The following is a 15,852-nucleotide window of genomic DNA, read 5'->3' on the forward strand; positions in this document are numbered from 1 at the left end:
AAGAAACATCTTGTGCAGCAGTGGAGAGGAAATGCACAGTGCCCTACAGACAGAAGCTGCATAACTTACATTTGTTTGAGAGAGAGGCTCCTGAGCTAGATTGTGGCTTCTTGGAGAATAGCTCACTCTTGGAAGTATAAGTCAAGTTAAATGGGTTATTTTCCTCATGAGCTTCATCTAATCAGTTATAATTTTGAGACATTAGAGTATAGAAGGCAAATCATATGATAAAGCTGTTCAACAGTTTAACAAGTCACCGTTTATTTTTGCCATGGTTCTTTTTTTTTTTTTCTTTCGAGATGGAGTCTTGCTCTGTCACTCAGGCTGGAGTGCAGTGGTGCAATCTCGGCTCACTGCAAGCTCCACCTCCTGGGTTCACGCCATTCTCCTGCCTCAGCCTCCCGAGTAGCTGGGACCACAGGCGCCCGCCACCATGTCCAGCTAATTTTTTGTATTTTTATTAGAGACGGGGTTTCACCGTGTTAGCCAGGATGGTCTCGATCTCCCGACCTCGTGATCCACCCGCCTCGGCCTCCCAAAGTGCTGGGATTACAGGCGTGAGCCACCGTGGCCGGCCTGCCATGGTTCCTATGGCATAAAACACTTAGCACCTGCCTGTAGGTGGGATTCAGAGGGGTCCTGACCCCACAAAGAGGCCTATCGAAGGGGTCAGTAGCTGATTCTACATGGCAGGGAATTTCAATTAGGGGTCATAGCACTCATGACACTGTATGAGAAATTCTGTAGGTGCACATTTTTCTGGGGAAAGGGCTATACTATTTCTGAAGATGTCTATGAATTCTCGTAAGTAAAGAAACACTGTAGTGAAAACTAAACTCATGGACAAGTGGCACTGGAAGGTATGTTATGTTTCTAATATATCTGTGAGTCTAACAATCATTTGGCCTGAGATTTTTTTTTTTTCCCTAGAGATACCCTCTAAAGCTTTGACCAGATTTCCAAAAAATGTGAAAGTGGCTGATTTGAAAGGAAATCTGCATGATCAAATTGAAGATAGTATGGATCCCTACTTATTCTTCAGGTCTCATTGCAAATATAATGTCCTCTTTTCTCACTTCCCACAACACTTTGCATATATGTAACATGCATATATCTTTTTAAATGTCTGATATCTGACTAATTTTGGACTTGTTTTGAAGCAGAAATGCAGTATTTTTCAACATTACACTCCTAGACATTAGAGTCAGGTATACTCTCGATAAAAGGGCTTCTCACATGGTGAGAACTGCATCAGCAAGGCTCCAAGGAGGTCAGTGCAGGGTTCTGTGTTAGTTATGAGGCTTTCAGTTGTGAACAGCAGCTACATGGCTAGTTTAAGTCAAAGAGGAAAATTTTCTATTTACCAGTGGTGGAGGGGGGAGAATTAGAGCTGGCTTCAGGAATGATTGGATGCAGAGGAGACTCAACCAGCATCAAGACCTTCTTATCATCTCTCTTCTCTGCTTCTCTTTCCTTATTAGCTCAATGTGTTCTCACTGCAGATCGATTTTTCTCCCTGTCATGGTGAGCACAGTGAACCTCCATGTTCAGTGTTTCACATTCATTACTTCCTCTAAATTGGAAGCAACTTTTTGGAATAAGCAGACTAAATCTGCTTCTTTCATATTACAAATGATGAAACAAAATCAAGGGTGCCAACTAATTTGAATAATATCACACATCTAGAAAGCAGTGGAGCTATAAATAAAACCTTTCAAAATGTGTACATAAATGTGGAAAAGCCTGAATTTTGGTATTATTTACACCATTATTTAAATACACAGGTAACCTCACCTTTCTGAGTTTTGGTCTTTCTAGCTGATAAATAAGGAGGGGAGAATGACATCAACCCCTCAGGGTTGACCAGAGTTGATTTATATATATTATACATACACACACACACACACACACACATATATATATAGACACACATACATATATATAGCCTATATATATAATTATGTGCAGACTATATTTTCTGTGTGTCTGTGCACATGCACATGTGTAAAATTATGTCTATAAAAATTCCTGGCACATAGTAGGTTGTCAATAAATATTGACAAAGTCAAGTATCTGACTCATCTACCAAGTGTATAAAACATGACTATAAAATGAACTTCATGGAAAACCCTCCCTACAGCTTAATTTTTATTTGCCAACATTTATTTTCTCTTCTGCATCACACTTTCATCTGCTTATTTTATTGTAGTAGTTTATTGTGTCGTATTTGGCATGCTATCCCAAATATAAACATACATTCTTAGAAATATCTTTTTTTTAATTCATTCAAAACTAATTGTTGAGTTCCCTAGTTTATGCCACTATTCTGATCCCTGGAGGATACAACTGTAAATGAGATAGATCAAGTCTCTGCCCTCATGTAGTTTACATTCTCTGAGAGAGAGAGAGGTTACAAATTAGAAACTACATAAATTTATAATAAATTCCCAAGGTGAAAAGACATACACGGTGAAGAAAACAGAAAGCAGCAAAGGCATAGAGAATGCAGAGAAGGTAGAATTTTGGGTAAGACCTCAGAGTAATCTTCTCTAAGAAGCTTCTGTTTGAATAAAATCTTGAAGACCAGAACAGTCCGGACTGTGGGACAATATGATACACAAATATATTTGGAAGAGGACATAGCTAGTGCAAAAGGCCTGGAGTAGGAACTAGTTTGGCTTTCTTTAAGAGCTACAAGAAAAGTAGAGTAAATAAGAGAAGGTAGTAGGAGATGAAGTTAGAAAGGTGGCCAGGAGTGAGATCATGAGACAGCCTTCAGGTCATGGTACAAGTACGTGAAAGCTTCTCCATGTCCTGGGCAGCCATGGAAGAACATGTGAGCCAGCATCTTGAACTGATTTTCTGGGTGACGGATGCACTGCAGCAGCCAGTGGTGGAAAAAGGGACATCGATTTTGAAAAGATGATGATAGTTCGGAGAAGGAATTCTGGAAGAAGTAAGAATCGATCAGATTTGGAAAATACTTTGAAGGTATTATCTGACAGGATTTGATGATGGAAAAGAAGAGACTGTAGGGGTTTTTAAGCTTTAAAGCAAGCTTGTCCAACCTGTGGCCCAGGACGGCTTTGAATATACCTCTACATAAATTCATAAACTTTTTTAAAACATTATGAGATTTTTTATTATTTTCTTTTTTTTTTTAGCCTATCAGCTATTGCTAGTGTTAGTGTATTCAATGTGTGGCCCAAGACAATTCTTCTTCTTTTAATGTGGCCCAGGGAAGCCAATACATTGGACACCCAGCTTTAAAGGAAGAGATGGACATTTAAAAATCTGTTCTAATAAGAGCCAGCATTTCCTGAGCAGTCTATCAGGTCCTGTCCTAAGTGCTTTACACTCATTATGTAATGTTACACAGATCTCTCACCTATTAAGTTTCTATATTGTTTGTTTTGTTTTTTAACTGACTCTCTGCTTCTGTAGATATCATTGGCTTTGTTCCCCATTTCCTACGCTGGGCGCAGCACTTAAAACTAACGGCAAACTAAACTTAAAAACTTCAGTCCCTTCCATTTTCCAGGGGAGGACATCCTTACACTCACCTACTGGTTCTTTGCTCTTGTATCCCCCAGATAATCACTCTGCCCTTTCAAGCCTTGGCTTGCCTAATTGTGCCACCCCAGATCCCCAGGACAGGGGATCAGCACCTCTATTCCTGGCATTCCTGTTCTTCAGCATCATGTATTTAATTATTTTGTGTTTATTTGTTATGCATGAAGGACCAAGGCAAAACAATTTGTACTCCCAGAAAAACCTAAAGTACAAAAGTTTCCTAATCAGGTCTCAAATGGATGCTATGAAAACAACAGAAGCTTCAGTAAGTCCAACTCTTGGAGAAAGAATCAGATGAACTCACTAAATGATTTTCTAGGCCTGGCATTCACACAGTTAAGTGCCTTCCTTGTTTATTGATAAAAGCGAGGATAAGTCTCAGAACCCGCATTTGCTTTCACCATAACATGATGTCATGGTTAGTTTACAGGATGGCAGTCACTGAACATCCAGTGTAACAAAAATAGCCATCCTCAAAATCAATCAGATCAATCTTTACCTGGGCATAATACAGTTCTTACTCCTTTAAGTCAAAGCTTTATTGTTTGGTATTTTGGTAATTTTAATTATGAATAATAAAATTAATAGGTAAAACCCTCAACTAGGTTTCAGGCAATGCTTCACAATGAGTAAGAGCAGACATAAACTGGAGGAAGAATGAAAGTCACTGATAGTCCCTGGGACTTGCTCTTGTCTTTCCTTCTATAGCCTGCTGGCATTGAAGAAATTTATTGATTTGATGACATACCCTGGAGTGGAAAGACTGGCAGCCACATCCATTAGGCTTCTGGACACCATCAGGTACTATGCACCAACTCACATGTGGGATATAATACTTGGGAGTCAAGAGTAGGCAAAGTTCTGAGGCCAGCAAGGAAGAGAAATATATGTAACCTGTTTCATAGCTGTGCTTATTTTAAAATGACATTCCATTAGCCAGGCTGAGCTTGGTTTTTTTTTGTTCTTGACACTATAACATGAAAATTATTTCACCAGCTGAGACCTCAGTTTCACCATTTCTAGCATCAGTAGACTATACCAAATGATCTCTCAAGTTCTTTTAGACATGATTTTCTCAGAATCTAGTTGTTCTTTAAGACATCATTTCAAAGACACCAAAGTGAAAGATAAACTGAGGAACATTTGTGCCCAAACCAAATCTCTTATAATGAAGTCCCAAGTTAAAAAAAAAAAAAGTCAATTAGAAGAGCAAATAAAAACTGTTATAAATTCAGTGACACAAAGACATATGCATTCACAGCTGGGCAGGTTAAAAACACCTCCTTCTTTAACTTCTAATCTTCCCAATCTGATAACAGAGAATCTAGTTTTGAAAGTTACAGAAGAAATAGAAAATGAGAACAGACCAGTAACTGAGGAAGAATTGTAGAAAGCTCTTAAAGAACTGTCTGCCTGAAAGATCATAGATCTTGAGAGATTTAACAGTGATTAAACTCAAGCATTCAAGAAATACGTACATATATTTATTATAATATGTTCTGGAGAGTAGAAGATGGGAAAACTATCCAATTTGTTTCACAAGACAGATTTGATTCAGATCCCCAAAGGTGATAAAATATTATGCAAAAAAGAAAAGAAATAACCTAAACTATAAATATAGATTCAAAACCTTCAACTAACTACTTCAGATTAGAGCTTAACAAGCTAATATTACTGATTCAATAATCCAACAGGAACATACCCAGTTTCAATATAAGGAAATTGAATAATGCAATAGAAGTTTATCAGCAGGCTAGTAATAAAAAAGTAGATGATTATTTCAATATTCCCTAAATGCATTTGATAAAATTTAATAATTTTCATTTTTCAAGTTGGAATAAAATAATTCTTTCTTAATATGATGAATATTCCTATTCTAAACCTCCAACCAAATGACTTTTTATTAGGGGACATGAGATGCAGATCTGTAAATTAGGGATAAAACAAGTTTGCCTACTCTGCCAACCCTTGTTTAACATTATTTAAGTAGGTCTAGCTGGTGCAATAAGGCAGAGGAAGAAATAAAATTGATACATATTAAAAATTTAAAAATCATAGCTCCATAAGACTTATCTATAATTCTGAAATCCAAAATATTCTGAAAGCTGAATGTTTTTCATCACTCATTTGGTGCAAAAACAGATCTGAATGTGAATGTTTATCCTGCTGCAGACATTTTAATATGCTTAATTATGGGCTTTTCCCCAGACCCTGCAGAAGTTGTTATGTAACATATGCAACTATGCACTGTATTACTATTCAAATTCCGAATTACAAGAAATATCTAGTCCCAAGGGTTTTAGATATAGAATGTTGTGACTGTCTGTCATGTGCATATGCCATGATTAGTCACAGAGAGCATTTTATAAATCAGATAATGTTTGTTACAATTAGTAAAAATAGTTACTATAACTGGCTGTAGTAAACAAAGCAAATCAAAACCACAATGAGATACCATCTCATATCAGTTAGAATGGAGATCATTAAAAAGTCAGGAAACAACAGGTGCTGGAGAGGATGTGGAGAAATAGGAACACTTTTACACTGTTGGTGGGACTGTAAACTAGTTCAACCATTGTGGAAGACAGTGTGGCGATTCCTCAAGGATCTAGAACTAGAAATACCATTTGACCCAGCCATCCCATTACTGGGTATATACCCAAAGGATTACAAATCTTGCTGCTATAAAGACACATGCACACGTATATTTATTGCGGCACTATTTACAATAGCAAAGACTTGGAACCAACCCAAATGTCCATCGATGATAGACTGGATTAAGAAAATGTGGCACATATACACCATGGAATACTATGCAGCCATAAAAAATGATGAGTTCATGTCGTTTGTAGGGACAGGGACAAAGCTGGAAACCATCACTCTCAGCAAGCTATCGCAAGGACTGAAAACCAAACACCGCATGTTCTCGCTCATAGGCGGAAACTGAACAATGAGAATACTTGGACACAAGGAAGGGGAACATCACACACCGGGGCCTGTTGTGGGGTGGAGGGAGCGGGGAGGGATAGCATTAGGAGATATACCTAATGTAAATGATGAGTTCATGGGTGCAGCACACCAACATGGCACATGTGTACATATGTAACAAACCTGCATGTTGTGCACATGTACCCTAGAACTTAAAGCATAATTAAAAAAAAAAAAAACACAAAGCAAATGTTAAAATTATTTATTCATATATCTCTCTACCCCCTGCATTGGTAATGTGCTTAAGGGCATGGGTTACATTCTGCTCACTTTTCTCACATTTGTGCCCCATATATTGCTTGGGATAGAAAAAGTAAACACGAACATTATTTTATTTATTTTATTGTTATTTATTTATTTGAGACAGGGTCTCTGGCTAGAGTGTGGTGGCGTGATGTTGGCTCACTGCAACCCCTGTCTCTTGGGTTCAAGGGATTCTCTTGCCTCAGCCTCCCAAGTAGCTGGGATTACAGGCACGTGCCACTACACCTGGCTAATTTTTGTATTTTTAGTAGAGACAGGGTTTCTCCATGTTGGCCAGGCTGGTCTTGAACTTCTTAAGTGATCTGCCCTCCTCTGCCTCTCAAAGTGCTGGGATTACAGGTGTGAGCCACCACAGCTGGCCACAAACACTATTTTAAAGAATAAGAGATGAACGTACAAGTAAGAAAATCTTTATTAAATTTTCCAATTTCCTATTTTAATGTCTACATTTTATAATTTCAATTAATATTCTGAGAATTTAAACTTTGTTTTGCTTTGTCTTACTTTGAAAATCCAAGAAGAGTTTAAGGCAAAATACATTTGGAAAAGCAAAATAAGCAGAAATAACAAATAAATTTCTAAAATTTAATTCAAATTAATTTTAAGTTTGGGATACATGTGCAGGATGTACGGGTTTGTTACATAGGCAAACGTGTGCCATGGTAGTTTGCTGCACCTATCAACCCATCACTTAGGTATTAAGCCCCACAAGCATTAGCTATTTATCCTGATACTCTCCCTCCCCCACTGCCACCCCCAACAGGCCTTGGTGTGGGTCATTCCCCTCCCCTCCCACGTGTTCTAATTGTTCAGCTCCCACTTACACATTCTTTAAAAGACAAGCAACTGAAAGAGAAACCAGGTTCATGCTGGGTTCTTCTACCTACTCTCCCGGTGACTTTTGGAAAGTTACTTCCCTCTTCTAATTATCAACTTTGTTACATAGAAAATAATAACAGTAAGTGAGGCTGAAAAGCCTTTGATATACTTATTGGCCACATTGTTCCCCCAATGAATTGCTTGTTTAATATCCCTTTTGGCCACTTTGTTTCATCAAAGTGTTGCTCTGTCTTTTGTAAATTGATTGGTTTATTTTAAATGTCATGCATGTCATATGTGTTAAGTCACTGGCCTTTAGATCCTGTTACAGATTTTAGGTCTATTTTGGGGTAGTCCCTTCCATTGCATTGATATTTGTAGCTTTTCGTTCCCTAACAAGAAGACATTTTTATATGGTAACTTAATAATATATTTCAATCTATGATATAGGTTTGAGACAATATTATTGACATAAGCATAGTTTTCAGAAAGAGGCAACAGAATAAAATGTAGTGTTTTGTCTACTCCTTCCAGAAACTCCACGAAGGAGGTATTGTTATTTCCATTTTATGCATAAGAAATCTGAGGGCACAGAGAATTGCCTAGAGTCTCATAGTTTGTAAATGGTAAGGCCAGGGTTCATGTCTAGGGTCCATTTCCCTACCTGGGCAGTATAGAAGTGTTTTTCATCAACTGTCAAAATGAATTGCTTAGATAAAATAGATATAGCAACACACTATGTATAGGGCCTTCTATATAAGAAGCTCTTAATACTTTTGCAACTACTAACTTCAGAATGGAGAGACTTAGATTGCAAATTTGAAAAGGTAGGTATAGAGAATGTTCCCAAAGGAAGGAGGGACTGAAGAAGCCAGCCTTGGGCTCAGAGGGCAGAATTCATGTAGGAGGTGAGGTAGTATCTCTCGCTTTCTCCTTTTCTTTTTTGGAAACGGAGTCTCGCTCTGTCGCCCAGGCTGGAGTGCAGTGGCGCAATCTCGGCTCACTGCAAGCTCCGCCTCCCGGGTTCACGCCATTCTCCTGCCTCAGCCTCTCCGAGTAGCTGGGACTACAGGCGCCCGCCACCACGCCCGGCTAACTTTTTTTGTATTTTTAGTAGAGACGGGGTTTCACCGTGGTCTCGATCTCCTGACCTCGTGATCCACCCGCCTCGGCCTCCCAAAGTGCTGGGATTACAAGCGTGAGCCACCGCGCCCGGCCTGCTTTCTCCTTTTCTTAATTCAAGTTCTCCGTCACTGGGTGGAACTCAAGTTTACTTTTTCCTGTCACATTTGTCAATCAGGATTTCAATAATTCAGTATTGGCCTTAGCTACTTCAGGTGTTTCCCCAAATGGGAGGGAGACCTGGAGGACAGACAGGGGACCCTATTTCTGCAAAGAGCCTGAAGAGTTAAAATGGGCTCAGTAGTAGCATATACGACAAGCACTTCAGAAAATCACAGAGCATCACTCTACTCTACTCAGCGATAAATTAATCCACACGGCTGGGGTCCCTTCTCATCTAGGGTGCCTGCAACCTGCATTCAACAGTCTGCATGCAAATTTACTCTGCTAAGTACACAATCCCTTCTTTCAGATGAAAGCCCTCCCTGGTTCACTCCTCCAACTTTTTGGTTAAAGCCACCTATGTTCACAAGCTCTCTCCTAGAGCAGGCTGTAATCGTCCCCATCCTGTTTCCTCCAACCAATCTTCTGTTCAATTTAACTATAATTTACTGAATGACTGGGGTTTTCCAGCACTGTGCTAGGTCCTAGGAAGACAGAGACAATTAAACAAGGACCCCACTCTCAAGAACCTCACAGATTACGGCGGCAGGGTGGGGAGAAGATAGACAGCCCTGGAGTCCGTTGATCCTCAGAAATATGGCTAGAGACTTTAGTATACATATAAGCTATGAATGTTTAACTCTCACAGAGAAGTTGGTTTTTAAAAATAAATTCGAAAGGTGAATAGGAGCTTGTTAGGTAGGCAAGACAGCCGAGAGCAAAGACCATTCCAGGCAGAAGAATCAGCACATGCAAAGACATGGCCAGATGCAGAAAAAAACAGAATGCACAGGGAGAGAGTATGTGGAGAAACACGATCATGATGGGTATGGCAGTTATGCTGAGGAATTTGAATTTTAACGCAAGGGCAGTCAGGAGCCACTGAGGTTTTACACATGGGATGATTACCCAGGGCCTCCTGCTTCGAGGTCATTTCAAGACTGGTATCATTCACAATCTTGCCTCAAAAATGGAATGGAATTTCCTTTGCCACAGGAATCTGCCCACCCCACACCTGATTCATCTGGATGTAACCTTGGACACTGTTCCTTTAACTGTCCCGATTCCTTTGCAAGGACATCTCCTCCTGCCGGCTCCATCCCAGGTAGGTTCTTACCGCTAAAGTGCAGTCCATGGATCAGCAACATCCATATCACCTGAGAGCAAGTTACAAATGCAGAATCTCAGGTCCTACTCAAGAAGTACTAAATAAGAATCTAAATTTTAACAAGATTCCCCAGGAAGCCATGTACATCCCACAGTGCAGTTTCATGCACTGAGGTAGGTTTCATTACTGAGCCTGTTTGCATTGTAACAAAACTGCTATCTCTCTCTCACTCAGTCTTTATGGAGGAGAGAACAGGGTTGTGGAAGGAAGCTGACATCCTTGAGGGTCGTGCCCTAGGTTGATACCTGCAACTGGGCTAACGACATGCCATGTTATTTCATTTCATCTTAAAACAAAGATTTTATCTTTGCAAGTTGAGTAGCCAAATGCTTATCTGAGAGAGAAACTGAAGCGCAGAGAGCTGTCACACAGCCAGGAGTATTTAACCTCATTATGTGTCCTCTTCTCCAGAGCTCTTCATAAATCCCCCAAAATAATAAACCCACCATCTCTACCTATCCAAAAAACAAGGCCCCAACCCAGAAGGGAAAGATACTTGCCAATTTGCCCATCACCTACCAGGCTTGAATGACTACCTTCCCACCTCAGCCAGTTCATCATTCAGCTCCTCAGCCAGCTCATCATTCAGCTCAAACACAAATATTCCCATATAGAGTTAGGGTTCTCCCAGTGTCCTTCTTCACCTCCCAGCTTGCCTTTTCCTCCTGTGCACATAATGCAGTTAGATTCCACATTCCCATCTCACACCTGAGTTCCAGATTCTCTGTCAGCACAGTCCTATCTCAGGGAGAGAAATCAAACAGCTGAAAGGCAGCCTGCTCTCAGAGAGGGGAAGAGAAGGGAGGTCTATTCGACATAACTGCCTAACAAAGCATATTTATGAAGATCATTGGAACAAATGTCTCCAGTAACTGCAGCCATCACCTCCTAATGTCACGTCATGGAGACACTGGAAAACAAATAGGGCTTATAACCTGATTTCCTATCATCTGGTAACAGCATCAGTACCTCCAGCCTTCTCAGCTATGCAGCATGTGACTCACACTTCCCTTCTGACTTCCAAGACACTTTGGGACAAAAAGGAAAGGAAAAGAAATAAAACAATATTTTAAAATGTCAATTTCATCAGTAGCTTGTTTCTTAATGCATCCAGGCAATTAATCATTACAAATGGTCTAAAAGGTGCTAAAACGAATTACTAGGGACTCAGACTCCTTGAAAATTGGTCTAGCAGGGGGAGAAATGCAATCATTTTAATCTGGAAGATTCAAGCTGTTTTCTCAGAGCCTTGATTTTTTCAAGATTCTTGGCTGTACCCTTACCTATACTTTCCCTGTGCTCCTAACTCAGATGTGTTCTCTCTCGGTCCCTTTCTCTGCATTTCGGTCACCACTGCCCTTGTTGAGTGTCCCGCTCCCTCCTCCTCCTCTCATTTGGAATGTTGCAGAAGGAATCTGCTAGTCTCCTGACTCTAAGCTCCTTTCTCTCCAACCTGCCTTCTGCTCTGGGTTACCATTTTGTACATTCTCTTCTCTCATCTAGGCTGTGAACTCTTTGGGGTCAGGGAACCAACCATATCTCTTTTATTTTTCTGTCTGCAGAACCTAGCATAGAACCCACAGCACAATACTATGGAAGGGAATTCCATTTCTCCTAGCATACTCTTGCTGCAACAAAGTAAAACAAATATGCAAGCTGAAAGTTTCCCCTGGGCAAGGGATGATAAGTGGAACTGACTTGTTCAACCCTCTTGTTTTAAGCTGGAGATGTATACAATGTCATTGGCATTCTCTCGACTTGGTATACCACTTTTATTGAATATGAAAATGCATTGAAAATGCTTTCTGACGGTCACTGCAACCTCAGTCCTCTAAGGACTTAAAACTTATTTTATATCATTTATACTTTTTTTCTTATACTGACTTAAGATCTTTAACCTTCATTAAATAAGAAGACAAGAATGGCCACAGACATTTCCCGGAAACTAACCCTATAGGTAGGGACGGTCTGCTGCCCTTACACATATTTTGATCAAGAAATATGCCCTAAAATGCTTTGAATGCTGTGCAGATCCCCAGCAGAGGAGTCTTAAACGCAGCTCCAGGGAGGCTGGACCACATCCCTGCTATGCCCTGTCAAGCTGCATCTACCGAATTAGGGTAGGAGTTAAGATGTTATACAATGTGACCAATGGGATCAGAAGCAATAACATGACCTGTCAGCCAGTGTTTTCCTGACAATTCTGGGGTAAAGAGAGTGTCTGCTAGAGAGCTGTGGGGACCAGGAGGAGGGGAGGAAGAGATGGTGTGGGAGATGGAGGGAAAGGGCTATTTTATCCCTTATTTACAAACGCGGTGCTTGGTAGGGAGAGAGTGGTAAATTGGCTTTATTTCCATAGTCTTATTTTAGAGTTTTGCTTGCAGGCTGCAAAACAAAAAGCTTTTTCTTAGAGGGGCAAGAGTTGCAAAACTTTAAATGCAGCATTTCAGGAGCTTGAAGGTCTCTTGGGAGCAGAGCCAGAAAGAAAGTTCTGTAAGGCCCCTTGTTTTCTCAGAGTGAGGAAGGTTCACCTCAGTCAATGTTGTGGACAGACAAGGCCAAGAAATGCAACTGAAGGTTTGACACCTGGCACCAGCTGAGAGGTGATTGAATCCTAGCTTGTGTTTGTTGGCATCGGGGCCCAGGGCTGGCCTCAGCTTGTAGCAGATGAATTCCCTAATTTTGTTGATCAGGAAGAGATGCAGCTCAGTTCCTGTCTGAACTGTGCAGAAGCTACCCTTAAGTGTGTCGGCTAGGACTGATTTACAGAACCACAACCAACAGCTATTTCAGTGGTAGAAAATTTAAAAAAGGAAGCATTCTATGAAGAGCAACCTCACTCGCTCAAAACTCTGATAAGTTCCACATTTGCAACAGGTCATTGGCTGAAATTCCTAAGCACTAACTTCCTAGAGCTCTCTGTCCCATTGCTACAAATTTAAATCTTTGTGACAACACTGACCACATATATAGGACCAAAAGGGAAACTAAAGGTCTTTCTTTAATAGAATTTATATTTAGTCTCTATGTTGCTTGATACCTGGACCACTCTTAAGGACTTTGGCTTGGAGCTCCATGGTTTGGCTACCTGATGAAATTTCTCTCTCTCTATCTAGCCTCTTAAGACCTGATTTCTGCCCTTTCCTTCTAGGCAAACTGGATCCCTGAGTTCAGATGTGAATTTTACAATCCACATCTCTGTGATGGAAAACTCTTACCCAAGTCTATTACCTTACCTTGGAGGCTTCTCACTATAATTCACATATTGAATCCCTCCTTCCATAAACTGGCTCTTCTGATTTGAAAGATCAGCTCTGAGGCTCTCTGCCTCCTCTTACCTTATTCCTAAAGCATACAATAATTGCTCAATAAATACATATATATTTTAACCAATTTTCAGTTTCTTTTCTAGACCTAGTCAAGTGGTCATCAAGTGGTTTTAGCCTCCTGGTTTTATAAGAGGAGGACCAGGTCATCCATTTGCCCTTTTACTGAGGACAGTTTCCCAAGAAGGGAAAGCAACTTCTGGAGCATTCTGGCAAACTCACCAAGCTTATAATGACTTGAGTTTACCATGTGCCTAATCAGGCTTGAATTATCTATAGGTTACCAAGTTGCAAGCCTCAACTCTCCATCTGGTAAACTTGGGCAATGTGCCTTCTTACATGTGAGAACTGTTAATAACGAGCTTCTGAGAAATATAATCAACAATAATAAATACTTTATCCACATGTTGGAATCACAAATGGAAATTATGACCCTTAATTGTGGTTCTGAACGTCATCCAGGTGGCAGAACACCTGGAAATCATGGAACACCATGCTCCTTAGAACACCATGATCGTTGCAAAGTTCCACTAAAAAAGATAAAGTTAATCTCAATCTCTGAACTAGTTATAATTTTTATGAACAGAAAATATGACTAGATTGCTGCATACAAATGCAACAGAAAACGAGAACAAAGTATTCAAAGCTATTAAAAAATATATATCATGACCTAAGCATGGTCAGCTATTTCTGAGTCTTTCCAATAACACCATTCGCTAATTTTTTATTAATTTGGTCATTGGCAGGTGCACACGGGAGGCCAAATAACAGCCAGTCTCAAAGGCTCAAGAGAAAACTGGAGAAAGAAAGTTGTAAAATGAGAAAATTTTATCCATTATTTTTTCTGTCAAAGAAACATTTTTATGTTATTTGACTTTTTACAAAGGAATGCTTCAGAAAAAGTGGAAAAATAGTCTTAGATTGAGAAAGTCCTTCACAAAGAAGAAAACCAATCCACTTAGGCCAAATCAATCAGTGCGTTTAATGCTGGTCATCTCTACCAACTTTGACAAAGCCTACTGTCAGAGATCTGTTGAGAATGCTGCTTTCAAACCCACAGGATTTTTCTCAAGACAAAAGACAAAGGACACTAGTTTCTCAGTTATTGCTCTTCCCCTCCCACCTTACACATCAACATGTTTCTGCAAACCACAACACTTGAGCATAGAAAAAAAGTATAAGAAAATTGTATTATGTGTGTGCATGTATATATATATATATATGTACACATATATATGTATATATATTACCTTAATTAGACATGCCCATCAATGTCCAAGAACAACGTTACTCAAGCTGTCTTCAGAGCAGCAATACTCTTTATCCTGAAAATAAGAAAACACAGAAAAATACATAAGTTCCAAGATTGCCTGCTTTTAAATCTGGTGATTCACAGTCTACAGAAGGGAAGAAGGGTATTGGAAAATGAATGAGGGCTCTTCACAGTAGTTTACCTAAAAACCAAGAAAATAAGTAATAGATATTTTTTTCCTGATCTTTGTTTTAAAGATTTCTAAGAATATAGGCTGGTGCTTTTAGAATTAGGCTTATATCCAAAGCACTCCTGCTGGTTAGGGACTGTATCATGGAAGAAAGAGAAAAGAGGCTCTTGGGTCAAAAATGCTTTGGCCAAATTATTTAGTTGCTCAGAGTTTAATTTTCCTCATCAGTAAAATGAGACCACTAATACTCCATAGCTCTTTGACAAGAATTAAGTAGAAGAAAATATGTAAAGCTTCCCATACAATGTCCCACAAATAGTAGGCACTGCATACATGTTAGTGTTGGTTCCTTTCCAGCACCCCCTCCCCCAAGCCCTTTCCTTCTTTCGTTATTACTTCCAATACCTATCACAGTGTTAGCTCCATGGTGTTTGAGAAAACATAAAATACCACAATGACTTCAAAACAACCATTTTAAAAGCGGAAAAAAGAAATGATAATCAAATTCACATTTAATAAGAACAGCTAAATTTATTGAATATTTCCTATGTGCTACAGCAAGTACCAATACTTGCCTACCTACTAATAATTTTATACCAGTCGTTTCTTTTCTTTTCTTTTTTTTTGAGATGAACTCTTGATCTGTCACCCAGGCTGGAGTGCAATGGCATGATCTTGGCTCACTGCAACCTATGCCTCCTGGGTTCAAGTGATTCTCCTGTCTCAGCCTCCCGAGTAGCTGGGATTACAGGCGTGTGCCACCCCACCCAGCTAATTTTTTTGTATTTTTGTAGAGACAGGGTTTCTCCATGTTGGCCAGGCTGGTCTCGAACTCCTGACCTCAAGTGATCCACCTGCCTCAGCCTCCGAAAGTGCTGGGATTACAGGTGTGAGCCACTGTGCCTGGCCACTAGTCATTTCTTTAGTCCTCGCAACAACCATACAGGGAAGGTGATATTAGGAAACTGAAGGGTAGAAAAGTTAGGTT

General features: G+C 39.8%; 1 protein-coding gene across 1 annotated transcript in view; it reads right to left on the reverse strand.

The window, feature by feature from the left end:
• Nucleotides 1-15,852, reverse strand: part of TENM4 (teneurin transmembrane protein 4) — a 3,069,169-nt gene that overhangs the window by 1,457,619 nt on the left and 1,595,698 nt on the right. The window contains exon 5 of the mRNA XM_063641401.1: nt 14,673-14,747. The gene's annotated coding sequence lies outside the window, so the exon portion shown is untranslated. The remainder of the gene's footprint in view (nt 1-14,672; nt 14,748-15,852) is intronic.

The sequence above is a fragment of the Symphalangus syndactylus genome, chromosome 6, assembly GCF_028878055.3.
Source record: "Symphalangus syndactylus isolate Jambi chromosome 6, NHGRI_mSymSyn1-v2.1_pri, whole genome shotgun sequence".
NCBI classification, from domain to species: Eukaryota; Metazoa; Chordata; class Mammalia; order Primates; family Hylobatidae; genus Symphalangus; species Symphalangus syndactylus.